Source organism: Pezoporus flaviventris, unplaced genomic scaffold (genome assembly GCF_033815535.1).
Source record: "Pezoporus flaviventris isolate CSIRO_AGI_PZ_B2104156 unplaced genomic scaffold, CSIRO_AGI_Pfla_v1 ptg000001l, whole genome shotgun sequence".
Taxonomy (NCBI): domain Eukaryota; kingdom Metazoa; phylum Chordata; class Aves; order Psittaciformes; family Psittacidae; genus Pezoporus; species Pezoporus flaviventris.
In genome coordinates, this window is record NW_026892549.1 from 13,722,802 (window position 1) to 13,744,181 (window position 21,380).

At 39.0% G+C, this 21,380-nt stretch overlaps 1 long non-coding RNA gene across 1 annotated transcript; it reads left to right on the forward strand.

Moving 5' to 3' along the window:
* The first annotated feature begins 14,890 nt into the window (after positions 1-14,890).
* Positions 14,891-19,186, forward strand: LOC133277621 (uncharacterized). The gene is made up of 3 exons (XR_009746352.1): positions 14,891-15,126; positions 17,186-17,255; positions 18,653-19,186. It is a non-coding gene; the product is annotated as an uncharacterized LOC133277621 (long non-coding RNA).
* Positions 19,187-21,380: the final 2,194 nt, after the last annotated feature.

The window sequence follows — 21,380 nt, forward strand, 5'->3', positions numbered from 1 at the left end:
CTCCTCAATCTCTCTTGTAAGGTTCAGTGATCAGTACATAGACTTTTTTCTCCCACCAACTTCACTGTTTTGAAAAAAATCCAACCATATGTTTTGTTTTCTTTTAGTGCTACCTGGCTGGCTGTTCTTAATTCTCATTTTTTCTTGGGCACAGTTGCTTGTTCTACCACATTCAGAGAATTAATATTATTTGTCTTAATATTAGATATCCATAAGAGAGATGTCCCAGATGCAGAGAGCATCTAACTCTGTGGGACAAAGCTAGATGTCTTTGTAAAGCTGCTGAGTAGACATATTCTTCAATCTATTGTACAAAATGATGAGGTAAATTTGGTTCACAGTCCTTCATGTGTAAATAAATAACTAATACCTCTGAAACCTGATCAGAGATGAAAGAAACCATTTCCTTCAGAGAGCTAGAGAAGTGGTTTCCCATGCCGTGTGCTTTATGATACACACAGAAGCCTTTGTGGCTTATGTTGTTTATTCTTCATACTGTAAGGAGTCAAGGAGTCAGATGCATGCCTTAAAACGAGATAATGTGTCACTTCTGGCATTATTCTTTTTCTGTAGTTTGTGTTCTTCCATTTCAATATTGGCTGTCCTTTTAGAAGACTGTTACAAAGAAAGATGTATGTTCTATCCTTCTCAATTCCTGGTTCATAAAGTATCATATGCTGTTATCTTTTTAGATTTCCAGACTGTAATCAAAATCAGAAAATACTGTATTTCTTAATCTCATCAAGATTTGATATGAATAACGTTAAAATGAGTTTTCTCTTTCTCATCTTAGACCATGTTTTTCATACAAAAATGGTGCCAGTGACAAAGTTATCTCATGTAATGAAACACATAGATTTCTACTTATTTTATTTCTCACATTCATATTTAATGCCACAGGCATTTGACTTCTTAATTCCTTACGCACAGCATGCACTCTAGTATAATGACTTGTAATTCTTCTTCATTGATGACATGCTTTTTCACCTGAAAATCTTGTGGTGCAAAACTTCATCTCACATCTGCGATGTAGTCAGTATCATTAACAGGGTGGTGATGGCTGAAGAAGTGAATGCCTGGAAAGTGTAAGGTGTTAACCTTAAATGACTCTCGGTTTGAGAGACTATTGGCCTAAAAGTATTTCTGTTGGAATTGACTAATTTTTCTGTAGCTGAACTTCAGTTGTTGACTTTTCTCCTGTTTGCTCTAGAAGATGTCCTTCTGCTTTGTCATTTTCCATTTGTGAGCTGAATTTTAAGTAATGCATAACTCTCTCACCCTGGGCTAATTAGCACTAATGTACTGACTAGGTTTGCCAGTAATACTTTTAACAAAAAACTTTCATAGGCTTCAGCAGGACTAGCAAGTCATATGAATGACAAATTACAGCACCTGATGTCGGTATTTGGAACTAAATTATGATAGACTAAGGATTGCCCTGTATGTTATTTATTTACAAACACCTCAGAGAAAGTGTTATTTGCAAAAGCTTAAGATTTTGGAGTAAAACGTTCTGTAGAAAAGGAAAATATTAATGGTATTATAAAAACAAACATTGCACCTTTCCAGGTTCTCAGGCCACTTTGCAAACCACATAGCCCAGAAGCATGGGTAGTCTTAATCTTTTATTGATTTCCCAAACGGGTAGACTGAGACATTGAAGAGTTATCATCTGCTGACTGTAAAGACTGATATCCAAATGCAGCGTCCTTAGGAAAACAAATATTGACACTGAATTTCCCTTCTAACTATTACAGAGAAACTTCTGGAGAGTTTCTCTCTGATGCTTTCAGGAAAACAGAGGAAAAGAACACAGGGAGAGATGAAGTTGCCTGGTTATTCAGGGAGAGCATGCCTGAATGATAGCAGAACATGGAGGTGTTTTATAATTAAACTTACATTCAGAGTAGAGGAAGAATATCTTTTCATTCAAAATGTGCTCAAGAGATAGGTGGAGTGTAGATGGAGAGGGAGGAGATTTTTCAGAAGAGGAGGGTTAGGGAGGAGGACAGGTCCAGCTTGGTTCCATCTGTAGGCTTTGCTAGGCACTAGCTGATGAAAGTGGCAAAGAGTGAATGTACAATTTTTTGAACAGCCTTAAAAATCTCTGCTATCTTAATAGTGTGCTTACTGGCATCTTCTTTCTCTGCTGGCATGAGATCCTGTGAAACCATTTACTGTCTGGCAGTGACATCTCTGTATATGACCTCTGTACGTCCATAACACCAGTAGAGTAAAACCACAGCTGTTGTGCTATGAAAAGGCTTTATTCATTGTCAGACATGTAGTAAAGAGGAAGGAGGAGAGGTAGATGCTATCCAGGTGCTGGTCCTTTTCAATGTAACATCAATTTTTCAGGAAGCTCCAAGAAGTTAAACACTTGAGTGAGTGAAATGATCATGAGAACATAAGAATTATTCTGTTGATGATAATGATTTAATCTCATTTATTGCAATATCTTTGCAGTTTCCCTGTGGAAACTATCCTAATGGGGGTTGGATGGTTGGTTGGTTGTTTTGTTTTTTTTTTTTTTTGTTTATTTGGGTTTTTTTTGTGTTTTTTTTTGTGTGGGTTTTTTTTTGTTTCGTTTTGTTAAAAAAGTACTCATTGCAAAAGATTTTTAACATTTCAGCATAGACGACAAAACTTACGTCTGGGAGGGGTTTCAGAAGTCATCTAGCTCCAACTCCTGTCCCAAGGCAGGAGTAACTCTACCTAAAATGTACTTCAGTTGTCAGGTGTGTTTTTCCCTTGGAAATTTTCTGTTATTTTTATAACTTTTCAATAGTTCTCCCTCCCCCCTCACCTGATTCCTCCAAAATCCTTCCTATTTAGTGTTCTGATTTCTCTTTAGTAGTAAGAAATGTCTCAGAAAGTGGTTATTAATAAATCATTAAAGATTTGCATCTTGCTTCATTTCCTTTCTGCTTTACTATTTTGTTTTTAACCATAGTACAAAGTAATTCTGAAAAAAATAAAGAGGAATTTTTTACAACAGAACAGAATGTAAATGATGAAGACAAACCTAGAGTCTTTTTTCTTTACCTGTAATACTTTTTATTATTCAAGCTATTTGCTTAGATAAAAGATTTCTCAGCCTGATCTTGTTTTATCTGGTATCTGTTTCTTCTGGAAGAGGAAATAATTGTGCATGCAGGGCTTTACAAATTGCATATTTTGAAGAGAACACGGAATCACTTCACCAATAGGGCTTTCCTGGGAATGGGGAATAGCAAGGTTGAATATAGCACTTGATAACTTACAGATATTTTCAGTAGCACCAAAGGAGGTATGGCAAGTGATGAAAAAACTTATGAAAGGTAAACGGACTATAATTCATACTAAATATCTCCCCTTGTGCAGAATCTCTTTTTAAATTACTCAGATAAATGAGCTCATTTATGGAATATTTTGTACTGCATGAACTTATATGGGCACCTGTCATGTATATATATTTTTAATACTGAACTCATATGGATGGCTTAAAGTCCCCCTTGCCCTTTAGTAAATTTAAATCTCCCACAAAGCTGCTGTACAGTACTCATAAAGAAACATTTATGGTTCAACATAATTTCCCTTCATTTCTTTTTCTCTTTCTTTTTTTTTTTTTTTTAAAGGCAGTTTAAAAGTAATAAAGCACTTCTGTCTGTAAATCTTTGATCTTTTTTCTTCCTAAGGGAAGATTAATTTGTAAATATGCTAATGGATTTGTATAATATGAAACCTTCATAAAAAAAGAAGCCCTACATTAGTTCATATGTATAAACGCATCTATCTTATTCAATTTATAGACTAATGGCTGAGAGCATCAACACTGCTTTCTGCTTGGTCACAGGTCCATAATCACTGCTTGCATTTCTAAGACAACAGAGAATTTTATAAAAAAATGTGTTACCCAGACCAATTTTGTTGCCCTGACTTTTTCTTTAGTTGCAGTAATGAGATTTGATCCTGTTCCAGCCTGATGAATATCATGCTCTGAAGAAATCCAGTGTGATGGAAGTTGTATTATGTGGATGTAAGGCACCCAGCCACATGTCCTCCTAATGAACCTTGTTGGTTTCCAGCAAGGTGCTGGGGGTGTCAGAGCAATGGTTTCTCAGGGACTGCCTCACACCCCAAGCCCACCACCCCCAGCCCCGCAGAAACTGCAGTACCAAACCTGCCATGATAGCTAAGTTTTCATCCAGGTTGTTTACATCACCTGAGAATGAAATAGTGATGATGCCATTTTCCTTCCAGCTACAAGTCTCGGAGGACTTTGGTCCCACCAGCGACTCCCTCCTTCCGAAGTCATTGTGGCTGAAGTGGGGGCAAAACTGATCTTCCTGCTCCATGGCAGAAGTGGAAGGGATGTTGGCAAGGTTTTCATGGTGAAATTCACCCACAGTGGAGGTGCAGTGAAAAGTGGTTCACTGGGACCTCCTCTTGCTCTTCAGGCAATGTCGAGCTTCCTCCTCAGTCAGTTTTCTCCCCAAGCCCACAGTTCACTTAGTTCACTTCCTTGTTTTTTCCTTTCTTTGATTTATTCTAGTGCTTTACTGAGAAGCCAGGCAGGGCAGAAGCTTCCTTCCAGCTCTGCCTGCCAGTCAGGCTGCGTCACCTTTGTTACATTTCCTCCAGAGAGAAGCAGGTGGGAACAGTGATGGAGAGGACACAGGGAGAATGGGCAGAGTCTACTTGTGTCCACCATTTTCTCTCTGCCAGTACCTCTTCACTATTTAATTTTCGCTGTGCTCTTTCTCTCCTGGTTTCGTTTTGCCTCATTCCTTTGTTGAACCAAACAATAGTGATAGAAACTTGGCATTGCACTAAATCAAGCTGATCTAAAAATCAAAGTCTGTGTGTTGATCTGGTGGGGCTCTGCTGTTTGAATGTATGGTCACTGTGTGGCAACCGAGCCCACAAGGAAGTGCTCTTAGCTAGAGGCTTATCTTCTCCCTCTTCCGCGTGGAAGAAATCCATGTGTTTTGGTTTTATTCCCTTAAATACAAGGCGTCTCTTTTAACAAAACAAACGTGATGAGGATTTAAATTGATTTTGAAGTTAGCCCTAGTTTTGATTTGGTTTTGTCTGCAGAATGAAGCTTAGTGCTGGAGAAGTCTAAGTGGTGACCCTGAACCTCTATGCTTTATACAGGGATTTTTCAGCATCATGGGCCTGATTTATTAAGGTAAGGATAGAGATCTTGAACTTCAAGCCAGCATAGTCAATGAAGGACTTGTTTGATGTGCTTATGGTACACAGTGTCGAGGAGGCATGTTGTTAGCAGCTTCAGAGGTGGTGTTTTCCCAAGGGCTGACAGATTTGTGTCCGGCTCCATCACATGGCTTTCATCCTGCTAGCCATAAACAAAAGGTGTGCATTTCTTCAGGCGTGGAGCTTACCAAGATGCCTGCCTGCCATCATTCGACTGCTTCCCTTGTTTGATGCTATCGTGCTCCAGATAAGAATAGAATTGTAATGTGTACCTTAAGGCTGGAGAAGGAGCACAAGGAGGCAGTCCACAGCTGATTTCTAATGGGGGTGGATGGGAAGGAAGTGTCAAACATTGCTTTAAGTAGATGAATATTATAAAGGGGCCAGGAAAGATCTGAAATAAGAGACATTCAGGTTGGTTTTTTTTTTTGGTTTGTGTTTTTTTTTTTTTACTTTCTCTCCAGGAAATTCTTTCTAGTGCTTCTCAATAACAGCAGGTATAGAGGGCGAGCTGAGCAAAACTGGTGGGAGAGACTTAGTGGCCGTAATGAACAGAGCTTCATACATGAGCCTGCAATGTGATATAGTCTGTTCTTTCTTAAAAGAAAAGGCAGAGTGTGGAGGTAAGTTTAGGCTTTTCTCTAGCAAAGTTTTCTTCCCAACAATCAAAAATAATAGAAAGTACACATGGAAGAGATCTGTTAATTGATCTTGTCCCTATCTGTCCAACACAGGGTTATTCCCTGCAGCATATTTACTAGTGCTGAGTTCAGCTTTGTTTTTAAAACCTCCACAGTGACAATCTCCTGAGGGAAGTGGTGAAAGCCTGACTGTACAGCCAACTACATCTCCTTGTCGATCTGCTTTGCAGAGGGAAGCTCTTACAACCAGGAAATATTTTCTGACGTTCAGCCTACTCTCCCCCCGCTTTTTCTTTAATTCTGTCTTATTAATTCTATTTATACTCTTCTGTATCATGCAAAATGAAGTCTTTCCAGAAGCACACTATAAGTTAGCTTAGAACACAAAAAGGCTGTGTTCGTGAGAAACAATTGCTTAGCCTCATGTTGCTAGTCTCTCAACCTAAGTAAATGCATAGTTTATCTCTCTGACTTATTGCTGGCCCACAGACAGTTTTTAAATAACCACCTTAACTGCAGGTAGAAATTTTGAGTTGGCTACCTGCGTTTTCTCTGCCTCTAAATTTGAGATATTCTGCATGACACATGGCCAAAAAAAACACCCCTCAGTAGTATGAATAGATAGCATCTTTAAAAAATTATTTTCTGATTCCGATCTTTGTGGTTTTTTTTTGTTGTTGTTGTTGTTTGTTTTTTGTGTTATTTTTGTGTTTGTTTTTTTTTTGTGTGTGTGTGTGTTTTTTGGTGGGGGTTGGGTTGTTTTTTTGTTTTTTTGTTTGAGTTGTTTTTGTTTGGTTAGTTGGTTTTGGTTTTGTTTTTTCCCACATTATCAATACATGCCTGCCTGCAAAGCATGTCCTTTTTTATTGCCTTTTCCTCTTTCCTAATCTTAGCATTAGATTATGATTTGGTCAGGGTCCTATTTAGATAGTTTTGGGATTGCCAACATGGTGTGTTCTGATATTCAGATCTCATAATCCAATTTTGAAATTAAAGAGCTTGGGGCAAAAACACTCACACAACTGAAATGCATGTTTTTGAGCATTGAGACAGTGTTTTCTTAAGAAAAATATACCAAATCTCCTCTTTCTCTTCCCAATTAATATAGAAAATGTCAGGCAAAGAATCTTCTGTTTTAATTTGTGCCCCATATGAGCACAATAGATAGCGGAAATGCAAGCCGGACTATGATTTCAGGAGAGGTATCCGAATTCCAGCTGAATGAAGAAAATATGCAGAACAGCAACTGATTTATAGTGCCTCATTTGTTGTCTTAACAGAATGATGTTCTCTGTATTCCCAACAATAAAAGCATTAGCAAGGAAGAAAGAAGTTGGTTCTCCCCACCCGCAAAGGTTTTTCTCCCCTCTGTCCAAGTCATTATTTTTTCTCAGTATTAAATATAAAGGTTCATCAACTCACATCTTTACAGCTTTGTCTTTCCGTATACAGAACCCTGTCTGCCTGTTTCCTCTATTGCACTATTTTGTTTGTACTACTGTAATCATTTTGCTGGCCCAGATCTGTGTGGGTGTGCTGGCAGCTTTACAACAAAGTTACATGGGAACTGAGTTAAGGTTGAATATTTATTAGAAGAAGCCATCTGGCGTCAGGCTGTCTGTACAGGGGGGCTTATTTCTTTAGTAGTCTCTCCTTTTTCTTTCTAGCTCTTCCTCCCTCTCTCTCCATTTCTCATTTACATGCCGCATATATGTGAAAAGTGGAACACACATCTTGACATATTGATTTGATTCTTGATATTTATAGCAATTAACCCCACTCATGTGATTACCCCTGTCCCCTTGCCCCATACCTCTCTCTCCCCCTCTCTCCCCTTGGAGGGGGATGCTCTGGGGCTGGTTTCTGCAGTGGCAGCCTCACAGATGCTGCAGGGCTCCTGCTGCAGACCCTTCCTGCTCACGCCACTTCCCATAGGCTCCAGGCAACTATAGCTTTGCTTAAATAACCCTCTTCTGCTCCTTCCACACTTTCCCTCCTCCAGCTCATGAGCTCATAAAAGAGTGCTGCTCTCCGAAAACTCCCGACTCACCATATTAAACAAACTATCCAGCAGAAGGGTGTCCGTGCTATTTCACCATTTGTATGACATAGCCAGGCTTCAAAGTACAGCACTAAATTGCCAAAAGATGTTTACTTTACTTGCTTAAGAGCTCCTCATAATTCAATTGTTCTCTCTCCCACAGTAGAAACACACATGCATCCTGAGAGCTGTGCTCTTGTGAGCTCCCACTAGTTATTTACCCACAGGGTTTCCTCCGTTGTATTTTGCAGGGTCGTTGCCTCCCCCTCTCCCTCAGGGCTTTTGGCTCAAGGTAATTTATTTTTTTTTTCTGGGGTGCTCAACTGCAAAGACCTTGAAAGATACAGCTGTCTGGCTGCTTTATTTTTTTTTTTTTTCCCTGTGATAGACATTTAGTGGTTTTTTCAAAAGAATTTATTTTCCCTTCTTTTTAACATGCATGAAGTTGGACATCCAACATTGACTGTCACCTTGGGAAACCTTGACCTAGTTTTCCTAGCAGGCCAGGAAAGCTGATGCAGTCTAGCTGGCAGCCCTTTCCCACTGTTCTTGACTTTTTAAAGTTAATATTCTGACCTAAAGGCCTTGCATAACCTCCTTGTTCATCGGTGTGGTGGTTTTGGTGGTGATGCCAGGTGGGAGAAGGGGAGCATTGGGTAGCAGAGATTCTTTCCACCAAGAGAAACAATGAGTCACTACTGTCCTGTGATTATTCCCTGGCCTTTTTGCAAAAGGATGCCTGCTGAGATGAAAGGATAGTCTTTTCTCCATTACTTATGCTGGGGGTTAGCAGCTACCAAACTTTGACAAAGCATAACATGGGCAGGTTTTGAGCAGCATAAAGTAGGGAATGGGACCTATGAGTATCTTGAAGGACACAGACTGGGAGAGATGGTGATTCCCAGCTTAAGCCTCCCAGTACTTTTCCAGGAAGTGCTGCACCACGATACCACTGGTCGGATGATTGGCTACGTTATCTCCTCCCCCAGGTAGTATCTCTTGGTTTGTCATGTCTTTTTGTATTCTTAATCTGTGAAAGAAAAAATAAGCATTTTTCCATGCAGTATACTGGGATGGCTGAATAACTGTGCTGCTTGTGAGAAAAGGAGGCTATTCAGTGTGGGGGAACAGTGCAAGGAGGAGTATGTTGTTTTGAGGGGTGGGTGATAAAGGAGGCTGGAAAGCAGTAGCTTCTGAGCTGATCTTATTTTCTATGTTTAAATAAAAAAAAGTTTTTTGTTCATCTTAACTACTCCATAGTTAGTCTTGCATCCACAGTATAGAGATGGGAAAGATAAGTCTTCTGGTGAGTGTTAGTTATCTTAGCTCCTGACTCTCTAGCAAAATGGGAAAGGAAGGTGAATCACGTAGGGTTTGTTTTACTTGCACAGTGAAGTGAGCTGGGCCTGGATCTGAAGCCTAATGGGACTTTCGTTGCCCAGCAGACTGGAAGAGTTGTGCTTAAGTCACTGGGCAAGAGACACTCACTGAGACACTCTGTCGTTTGGCAAGATGCTTAAGTCGCTTAGTCTTACTTGTAAAAATGTAATGGTAATTACCTTCTAAAAGTACTGTGAATTAAAGATTACTATTGGTAGTAAAATTCTCTGAGATGCTCCGAAGAAATGTTGTGTCAAGGTGTACAGCTGAGTCTCCCTTCTCATACCTAGAGGTCTGGCAGCTATGCTTTTTCACTGGTACAAAATCTGTTTTACGTATGAAAGAACAGGCTGAACTGCTAGTTACTGGTCTGAACAAAATAGTTTTGAATGGTTTTGAATTCAGTTTTGCTTTAAAGTTTTTCTGCACTTACCAACTTTGCATGTTCTCTGAACAGGCAGTGTACTCCAGTGAAGTATGCCAGTTCTTGCCCCTGGGTTGGCGTTACACAGACCAGACCTGATAATGCCAGAGCAATGCAGTAATGAGACAGCAGCTTCTGATGAGGATGAGAAAGCAGCCATGAGACAGGATGAGCATTCGGGATGGAGCAGGACATGGAAGAACACAGGTGCCAGATGAGTATGTTAAGCAGTGAGTACTGTCACCAGTCACCAATTAAAATAACCATAAATAACTGGACATTCCTCACTGAAATAACTGGTAATAGCATAAGCACTGCATTACCTTTCAGCAGAACTCTACAAAGGAGCCATGGCCTCTGCAACATGTTGATCCAATCTGGAAAAGGGACAGGGAAAAGACTGTTCCCATCTCCTTTCCCAGACCACACCGTCTCATTATGTTACTTTTTGTGGTGGCCCTCCTGAGGATCTTTTCCTACCTTTAAATCCCAAGCAGCACTTCAGCAATCCCTTTTCTGGTGTCCCCCTCCCTCTCTATTAGCACAGATGCTCCCAGAGCATCTAGTTTCTGACTGATTTTGTGGGTAACTCATGAAGCTGGCAGCCTCACCTTCCAGATCCCCTGTCCTATTAAAATACTAAATTTGGTCCACTGTGCTTCAGGCATGCATTGGGAGCTTCTCCAGAGCAGGGGTAAGGGGAGCTAGAAATGCAAACCAAGAAAGCAGGACTGTGTAAGGTCCTCTGCTTGTGTCCTTGGGGAAGCCCTCTTAGTCCTTTGCTTAAAAAAATTACAATCAGGAAACTACAGGGCAGCTAATCTAATGCGTAACCACAAGGTAAGGAAGTGTGTGTTTTAATGTGTGCCTTCAAGCTGAAAAGTAGTTTGTCTTTCAGTGCCAGAAGTGAGTAAATACTTTAAAGTTGTCTGCTCTCATCTTTCCAGGAAGTCATTATAAAGTTTAAGTTCAGCCTTTTTTCTGTTTGATAATTGCAATCAAATTTACCTGTAGCCAAATTGATTACATTAGCTTGTTTTTTTTTAAACATGCAAGCATAAAAGTTCTGGTGTGTATTTGAATAAAAAATACAAGTTCAATAATAATAACAAAGTAAAATACAGACTTCAAAATATGAATCCAAGCACTGTGATTTATCTTGGAAGAGGAGACGAGTAACGGGATTGTAGTAGAAACACGTGGCCCCTGTGTTGGAGCAAACTCATCCTCCCAGCCCAACAGTTATTCAGAGAAAGAGCCAAGTGACACAGTTTAAATAACAACTATGCTAAAATTCTCTTTGGTTTAGCATTTTGCAAAAGGAGGTTGAGGTTATGACAAAAATGCATGCACTTTTAAAGTATGCCATATATTGATATCAAATATAGTATTTACAGTACCTGTATTCTTTTCTAGTGAATATTCTTTACAGCAGTGAAACATCTTTAGGACCCTAAAATTAAACTTCTTGGATCTCAGCGAGTTCACTCGTTTTGCAGGCTTGGACCACACAACTTTTTAGTTTCTTTAACTTTTTTTCTCTTTTTTTTTTTTTTTTTTTTTTTTTAGTTGGGGAATGGGAAGGATATCTTATGTGGGTTTTGTTGTGTTTTTTAGGGGTTCTTTAGACTTTTTGTTTTGTTTTGTTTTGTTTAGTTGTGGTGGTGTGTGTTTTGAGTCTATGTTATCTGCTTTAATATTCAGCCACTATTCACAATAGCTGCCTCTAACACTTGCCCCAAGACTTCAGCATGCACTTAGGGAAAATAATATTGTGCATCAGGCATGTGCTTGTGCTACTGATGGGGCTGCACACATATGTGCACACACAGAGGGTCTCTCTGCCTTCTTGTCCTTTGTGGCTATGAGCAGGGGATGTTTTCATCTGGGAGGGGGGTTTAATAGACATTTTCCAGTATTACCAGAACAGGCATGCTACAGATAAGATGCTTGTGTTAGAGGGATTTATCCTGCTTCCTCGGTTACTCAGAGAAACCAGCCGCTCGAATCGGGCTGCATCAGATCCAGACACTGCTTATGAAATAGCATATGGTTTAAAACCCCAGCTCTTCCCTCTACTGCTCACTCAGTCAAACAAAATATTTTTTATTGTTGTTTCTTGACTTTTTCTTTTCAGACACAATTCCTCTAGGCTATTGTTATTTCAACAAAAGAGGGGGAAGATAGGCTCAGCTTGTTACTCTGTGGCTTTCTGGTGAGGAATTAAGAAATACTCTAACAGTTTAATAATGATAATCTCCAAATAGTTCATAACAGCATTAAGGGTAATTAATGACATTTGAACAGTAAGGATACTTAATCCCTAGGGAAATATTATATCCACAATTTTATTTACCTCTGAAGTTGTTTTAAAGCTAAAGGAAAAAAAATCTGTTTTTAAAATGGTTTCATATTTGCACTGTTTCAGATTTTATCTTCATTTATTCTAAGTAAATAAAAATAATATGAGGTTTTGCTAATAATAAAAACTGTATTCCACATTAGATTTACCATTAGGTTAAAAATAAAGAGGAATTTGTATGTTTCTTCTTGAATTAAGATTTTCTGAAAATTATAAATCACCAGTGATGCTCTGGTTTACAAAGAAGGATAACTTCTTCTAAAAGACTGACATGTTTACATTTAAAAAAATTTTTGATAGCTTTTAGAGGCATTAAAAGAACTTAAATAATTTTGATGATAAATGTTATGTACTGTAGCCTTTATGTTTTAGTAGCATTTTTTTTCTTCACATAGCTGACCTCACTAAGACTTTTAAAAATGCTATTACAACCTTTTACGTTTTCACAATTTTACAATGAAAGGAAAAATAACTCCTCTGGTAGTTTTCAAGATAATACTTGAACTAGCCTGATTCAGATGTTTAGGTTTCAAAAGTCAACAGAAGGAAAAGGGTTTAGTTGGCCTTGGGTTTCAAGAATAAATAAGGATAACACCTGATTCAAGGCAGGAAGCTTTAGTCGGGGTAAATATACTGAGAGAACCAGTGTGTCGATCTAGTTTAGCATTTGAATGCAGCCTCTGTTCTTTTGGTTATGCTCTTGAGCCTGTTTCTACTTTTGGCTTTTACATTCCACAGAACTTCTGTAAAATCAGCAGGGACAGTGCTAATAAATTTATAATGTTGTTTTGTATTTCTGAACATAGTACCTCAGTAATTAAGTGAAATATTTATGATGAATATAAAACAATGCAAATTCATTTGTTTGCCTGAAAGCTAGCTTGTTATTTATTTAGATTTATCTTTGAATGATTCTTTAAATTGAATCACAGTATGAATGAGAGTGATATTTAAAGCAGAGAAAATTTGCTATAGTGTACTGATGCATTGCACTCTATTATCTAGTGTTAAAGCTATTCAGATGATTAAAAAAAACCCAGAAAAGAAAAAAACACCCTTCTTTAGCGTTTTTCTTGTAGAAATTCCACAAGTTAGATCATTTCCCAACAGCTGAAATCTTTAATAAACTTTATGCTTTGTTATAGTTAGCTGTACATGCACAGACTGGGTCTTGAATTATAGCACAGGTAGGAGTAGGTTCAACATAATGTGATCTAATTTTTACCTCAGTTGGCTGTATTTTAATTCATGGGCAACTACTTCCAGTTGTTTAGTTTTTTTTTTTATTTACTATATTCAATCCTTTAACCAGTTCTAATCCAATTAATGTAGTGACGAAACGAAATGCTTGTGCAAAGTGTCACTTTGCTGATGATTATGAGCTATATGGTTTACTTCATTTGGACTTTTTTTCTCCTTCCCTAATTAAATTTTTTTTTTCCAAAAATAACTTCCTTTGCAAATATTTTACTATTGCTTTCCTTATCTTGCTGTTTGACAGTCATCATTTTTATGTCATGACTAAGGAATGCTTATCTTAATGTAAAAAAAAAGGAAAACATTTTTTTTTTAGTTTAGTTTAAAAAGGATATTTTATTTCAAAGCTGCTATGTGATAAAGTGTTACACATCCACTAATAAGAGTAGTTATAGTATTTAATCTGACTTGGATGGACTGCTAACGTGCTGAAAAATTTTTGAGACTCATAGGTGGGAAGATCCCCCAAGATTTTGGAAAACTTTAGCAGTGTATGGGATGCACATATCTTCTGTTTCTTGTTTGGTCTTGGTTTTTACAAAACAAACCCAAGCAATCAGAGGTGACCACCTCTTACATGAGTTGAAAAATTATACCCCCCATAAGATTCTGTCTTACCCAGGTATTGGTTATAGACTCAACAGTACTTGGGGAAATGATGGCCATTACTTGGAAGCTTTATTTGATGAAGCATACTATTCCTATGCTTTGTCATCATTTTATGTTTATTTTGAAGCATAAAAATGGATTTTAAAAATAGCTTTGCTTCAATACGTGAAGACATCTAGGTTGCTATATTCAGACAGAGAGAGGGAGTTCCTGGATGTTAGCAAAAGTGAGACTGAGTTTCTACCTTATGGTGTCTTATGTTGCCACCAAATGTGCTGCCACCAGAGCACAAGTACTGTGATACATGAGCAGCTGGGGACGCAGGAATGAGCTGTGTATGACAGTGCTGATCTGCACTGTGTTCAGCTCAAGGTGAAGGTAGGCACTTGCGAGGATTTGCTGGTAGACATTTCTAGTTGTTTGTTGGCTTCCCAATAGCTCAAGAGGGAGACAAAAGGAAGACACTTGGGCCCTTTCCAGAAGAAAACGTGAGACCTGGTTACTGGGTATATGAAGAATACTGAGGAACACAAAGAATTTTTACCTTGACCTTCACCAGCAAGTGCTTCAGCCACACTGCCCAAGTCACAGAAGGCAAAGGCAGGGACTAGGAGATTGAAGAACTGCCCACTGTAGGAGAAGATCACATTCAATACCATCTAAGAAACCAGAAGGTCACAAGTCCATGGGACCTGACAAGGGGCATCCGTGGCTCCTGAGGGAACTGGCAGATAAAGCGGCCAAGCCACTGTCCATCATATGAGAAGTCATGGAAGCCATATGAAGTTCCCACTCACTAGACAAGGGGAAGCATAACCTCCATTTTTAAAAAAAGGAAAAAAGGAACACCTGGGGAGCTACAAGCCAGTTGGTCTTACCTGAGCAAGATCATGGAGCAGATCCTCCTGGAAACTATGTAAGGCAAATGGACAATGAGGAGACTGAGAACCTGCATGGCTTCACTAAGGGCAAATCATGCCTGACAAATTTGGTGAACTTACAGGTTTCAGCACTGGTGAATAAGGGAAGAGCAACTGACATAATCTACCTGAACTTGTACAAAACATTTGAGATTGTCAGCTATGGCATTCTTATCTTTAAAAGGGAGACACATGGATTTGACAGATGGACAACTCGATAGGTGAGGAATTGACTGGTTAGTCACACTCAAATAATTGTGGTCAACAACTTGATGTCCAAGTGGAGATCAGTGGTAAATGGTGGTCCTCACGGGGTTGTACTGGGACTGGTGCTGTTTAACATATTTGTTGGTGAGATGGGCAGTGGGATTGAGCATTGTTGGCCTCAGCAACTTAGCTGACAACACCAAGCTGGTGGTGCAGTTGACACACTGGAGGGAATTGATGTCATCCAGAGTGACCTTGACAGGCTTGAGAGGTGGGCCTGTGTGAACCTGATGAAGCTCACAAGGCCAAATACAAGGTCCTGCCCATAGGTTGAGGTAGTCTCAAGCACAAACACAGGCTGGGTGGAGAATGGATTGAGAGCAAACCTGAGGAAAAGGATTTGTGGGGGTTGTTTGACAAGAAGCTCAACATGACCCAGCAACGTGTGCTTGCAGCCCAGAAAAACAACTGTATCCTGGGCTGCATCAAAAGAAGCATGACTAGCAGGTTAAGAGAGGGGAATCTCTCCTTCTGCTCCGCTCTAGTGAGACCCCATCTGCAGTACTGTGGTCAGCAATGGGCCTCCAATGTAAGAAGGACATGGACCTGTTGGAGTGACTCCAGAGGGCCACAAGGATGATCAGGGGACTGGAGCACCTCCTGTATGAAGATAGGCTGAGAAAGTTGGGGCTGTTCAGCCTGGAGAAGGCTGCGTGGAGACCTCATAGCAGCCTTCCTGTATCTGAAGGGGGCCTATAGGGATGCTGGGGAGGGACTCTTCATTAGGGACTGTAGTGATAGGACAAGGGATAACGGGTTCAAACTTAAACAGGGGAAGTTTAGATTGGATATAAGGAAGAAATTCTTTCCTGTTAGGGTGGTGAGGCGCTGGAATGTGTTGCCAGGGAGGTTGTGAATGCTCCATCCCTGGCAGTGTTCAAGACCAGGTTGGATGAAGCCTTAGGAGATATAGTTTAGTGTGAGGTGTCCCTGCCTATGGCAGGGGAGTTGGAACTAGATGATCTAAAGGTCCTTTCCAACCTTAACTATTCTGTGATTCTATGATTCTAAGACAGGCTGAGGGAGTTGGGCTTGTTCAGCCTGGAGAAGAGAAGGCTCCATGGAGACCTTTTCAGTACCTTTCAAAGGGGGCCTACAAGAGAGCTGGAGAGGGAATTTGTATATGAGAATGTAGGATCAAACAAGAGACAGTGGCTTTAAAATGAGAGAGGGTAAATTTAGGTTAGACAAAAGGAAGAAGTTTTTCGCTGTGAGAGTGGTAGGACGCTGGCACAAGTTGCCCAGAGAAGCTATGGCTGCTCAGTCTCTGGCAGTGTTCAAGGCCAGATTGGATGGGACTTTGAGCATCCTGGTCTAATGGAAGGTGTCCTTGCCTATGGCTGGGGGTTGGAACTGGATGGTCTTTCAGGGCTTTCTAACCCAAACCATTCAATCATTCTGGGAGCATTAGAAAAGAGTTATGAAATACTAAGTCAAAGATGTGCTGTGCTGGCCAGGAGCAGAACAAGGAGTTTTCAATGATTCTACTGACATCTTTAAGAGAGACACTTGGACCTTAATTTTTCTCATTTAGAGAAAAAAAGCAGCTTAAAATTAGCAGAATGACTGCCATATTTGTTTATATTTTGTCAGTGAATACATTTTGTTTCTATACCTCATGCCTTATTGATAATTTTATCTATTAATATATGCATCACACATGGACTATCAATGACATTAACTCTAAAATTTAAAAAGGTAAATTTTCAATAAATCAACCATGCCTCCTGCTTACTTTCTCTGGGGTCTTAGGAAATTATTTGAAGCATGCCAGAAGCATAGAGGAGGGCTCAGGAAGTTTGGTTGGCTTGAAATGTGCTACTGTGTGTTGCTATAAGAATGCTGTTTGGAGTCTCTTGCTGCCACATATATTTTTTGGAAACATAAATCAGGCACTTCAGTTTGATGTTGTAGTAGAGCTGCAAAGCCAAAGAGTAGACCTCCATTGTCAGAAATATTAAGCACAGGGAAAAGTAAATGAATGCTGTGCTATATGCTTTATTACTGCAGAAGTTTCACTTGTGATTTTGCCTTAGTTAAAATGCAGACATGTTGGGCAATCTCTGTGCCTTCTCCTGTTCCTAGGTCAAAAGGTCCTCCTGGACATTACTTCTTTTCAGGCTTTCTGAGGAAGAAGATGAAGCTGCTGGCTTCAGTAAGTACAGTGATGCTTATCTTTTCCTTCAAAATTGAAGGGAATTTTGAGCTCTCCTAATTTTTTAAAATATACAAATGGATTCCCTATGTGGAGATATTTAAATAAATGTATGTAGTACATTCATAATGAAGAATAATCAAACATTCTCAATCTCTCATTTACTTTTGGTTAGAGAAAGAAAAAAAAGGTATTTTTTAGCAAGTCTCATTATTTGAGGGCCACCTCAAGGCTTCAGAGCCCTGAGCTAACAGTGCCACAGAGGCAACAGGGTGTTCTGTGGAAGGGCATGACAGGGGAAGTCCTGTGATGTTCTCAATCCAGTTTCAGAAGGGAAACTAAAAAAGCCTTCTTTGAAGAGATGTTTTGGTTAATGTTATATTTCCTGATATTCCCAGATTACATGTACAGTAGAGTCAAAAGAGTATTCAAAAATCTCAAAATAGAACTCACGATAATCAAAATAGGACTCCAGTAGTACAAATAGCATTCAAATCAGGGTGCAGAAATAGCCTGTGCTCAGCTCACCACTGTTCCCCTGCTGAACCCAGCAGTGGTGGGACTGTGATAGCAGCAAGGCTGCAGCCCTCTCTGTCTACCCTTAGTGCCATGCTGCTCCTCTGAGCTCTCCAGTCTTTCTCCAGATCATAAGCTTGCTGTGGCATCCGCAGCTATGGTCAGACTTCCTAACTGTTTTGTCAATATAAATAGTAATACTTTTATGTTGGGTCTGAGTAGTCATATCATGTTTTTGGCCTTGGCTTACTGATGTAATTTTAGAGAATTAGTTGGAAAAGGCCCATGAAAAGTTGAAAGTGCATGTATTCTGAGGAAAAAAAAAAAAAGGAATTAAAAATATAGTTGTTTACACTTATGATCTGAAACACGTTATGACCTCAGAAGAGTTATCACTATTGAACCCTGCAGTATGTTTTTACAGAAAGGGATTAGTGGTTCTTTCTCCTCCTAGTGCTAACCCACCCTCCTACCCCTCCCCCCCCAAAAAAAAGCACCTCACAAAAAAACACCACCACCAAAAAAAAAAAACAACCCAAACCCCAACCAGAAACCAAACCCACGTTAACGTTGTTAGCAGTGTAATTGCCTCAGTCCTAAAATGTATTTCTCTGCTGCGGTTGGCAGTGCTGGGGAAATAGCTGGCTAAGTGATTCTTGGATTTTAAACCACAAAAGGCTGATCATGAGTCCAATATTCACTTTCCAGACTTGGGAGGAACATGATTTTGACCTCAGAAAAGGCACAATGCTTGTACTCATTAACATCCTCATAGGTATTTTTTTCTTTAAGGGAGGCTCCATAGAAATACCATAGTGTCCCTGTCATGTTGACTCCTTTTATCTCTCCATTTTTTGTTTTTTTTTTTTTTGCATTTGCAGGTCATGGCCTTAAACTGGTAGCCTTCCAGAACAGGTCCTGGGTCTGCCCATGATAAAATATAATATATGTGATGGAGAACAAACCCCAGCTTTGCTCCAATAAACATATAGTATTTTCTGACTTTGTAGAGATGTCAATTATTAGGAACCTATGGTATACAAGGTAGTTTCTGATTAGGAAAAGAGAATTTACAATGACTGGAGCATTCAATTTTTGGGTGGTTGGTAGGCTTTAACATGCACATGCCTTTATTGGATGCTGTAAAGTGGGCAGTGAGCCCATCTGGCTGCAGGGATAAGGCAGGTCAAGTGGGCTCTCTGAAGCACGTAAGTATGGCTCAAACCCACCAGGATTTAATGGAGAATGAGAGGTCACATTTTGGGGAGGGTCCTGGGGGAACAAGTAAGACCTGGGGAAACATGCAATATACTAAAAAATCCAACACTGTTATACAAGAAAACAAGTCCAAATGGTACCTTAGTTACGCAGAAATTGATATTACAGTTTGTGAGACACTTCTGATAGACCAGAAGACAAAACCAACACAAGTGATAGACTACATCTAGGTCTACTAGTGAAGTAGTGAAGTGGTGATAATGAAGAATGGTGAAGAAGTAAAAATGAGAAAAACTCAGAATCCAAATTTTAACTAAAAATTCAAATGCAGGTATTTCACTGCTCTTATTGGCTTTCTGAAATACACTTGTACTAACAGAGTTTTATCTCCATACATTTCAGTGGAGATCAGATACCATGTCAGTAGCAAAAAATTTGCTTTAATTATGAAATGAATATAATTTGTAGTAGAAATTGAAGTAGTTTAGGTCTCAATCTTGCAAAGAGTTTTATGCTTGTGTCTAATTACTTCTAATGTCTCTAAGTAGTCCCATGATGAATCCTATTGAAGAAAATGGTTCTGCTCAACTAGGGTACAGATAAGCATATGAATGTGTCTTTGCAGGGTTAAGGTTTGGTTTACAATTGTACAAATTCATTTTCACTAGAGATCTCAAAACAAGAAACTTGAATTCAGAGTTAAAAATACATTTTGTTTTCACTATTTTATTGCTCCAGTTTCTAAGAAAAAGACTAGATACATTAACCTGTTGCATCATATACTAAGCCATACACAGTGCTTGCTTCTGTACATAAGAAAAGGTTTAAAACCTTCATTATTTCTGCCAGCCTGATTTCCATCCTTGCATAGCCTGTCATTCACACCAACTGAAGTATTTCCACTATCCCTCAGAGAAAAGCAAAGCCAATTAATCAGACTAGCCACCTGTTTATGTAGTTTAGATCACCTAATCAAAAACAAGTGAGTTACAGCGATGGAACATTCAGTTCAGATAGCAAATAACACATATCAAATATTGAGAGGAACAGTGTCTTGGTGTTTTGAGAGTAGTAATCCCTGTTTATAAGTTGACTTATAAATGGCCAAATATTCTGAATTTTAGATCATACAATGTATTTGCTGTAACTTAATAATTTTCTAAATAAAAACAAATGAGGCGAGATATTTGTCCCATTAAGAATGTGTAAGTGAAAGTTTGCAAATAATTAGATATCTAGGATATGTTAAACTGATAAACATTTTAAATTACTTAAACATTAATAAAGAGCACTAAAGAGGGTTTTTTCAACTAAGACATTATTTTCTGATGAAAATGAGAAAAATTCTGTATCAGTGAAAAATTGATATGAACTGATGCTGAAAAATCCGTGAAGTAAAGTTCCAGTTCATAAAATAAGATTTCTTTTACTGACAAACATCTATACTTAAAAGACACAGGCACATACCTATTATAATCACTCTTGAAATTTTGAATTTGTATTACAAATTTTCTTAAAACTTAGGTTATCAACGTGACTTCTTCCACTAGGAGTACTGGGATTACAAACAGAAGGTTGAGAAGCATTGTTGTGGGTGTGTGTCCTTATATATATGTATGCAAGCATTACAACAGATTAAGAACAACACATCCCCTGCCTGGTCCTCTGTCTGTGTTTGCTCAGTTCTGAAGTAAGCAGAGATATTAACTTGCTTACATCTAAAAAATACATTCAATTCCTATTTTGATGCACAATGAAGTCTGGAGAAAGTTTTATTTTAAGTGAGAAATCAACTCCATCTTCCTTTCTTCTCTGCATCTTGCCAGTAGCATTTTATTAACCACCAATGTTGATTATTTTTGACTACTTATTTCTCTCCCCTTTCTCCCAGTAGAAGCATGTCAACCAGATCCATGGGAGTTGTTCAAAATGAACCTTTTCAAATATTAACATATTTCATTCAGAATAAAATAGCTTCCTTAGTGCCTGGCCTACTTTTACCCAACTGGTGAAAAGCCAGGGCTACAAAGAAGTTTGAAGAAGTCAATGTCTTCTAGCAGTCTTCCTGTGCTGACCATGGTTTCATTGTGACTCTCCTGATGAACCTGCCCTGGTCTTCTCTCTGGTCAAGAAAATAAATTTCCTTGCAAAACTTTAGGCCTGCTGCTGCACTTGCTGCCAAACTATGAAGACTTCCTTGGGTTTTTATGAGATATTACTAACCATAATGCAACATAGTATGGTAATGGAGAAGAAACGTGTTTCTGTATGTGCTGCAGTGGGTATTGCAGGTGCAATATCCCCTTCCTGTCATGTTTTGCTTTGTTTTTTGTTTGGTTGTTTGGATTTTTTTTATTTGTTTGTTTCTTTGTCTTTTTTTTTACCAGAAAT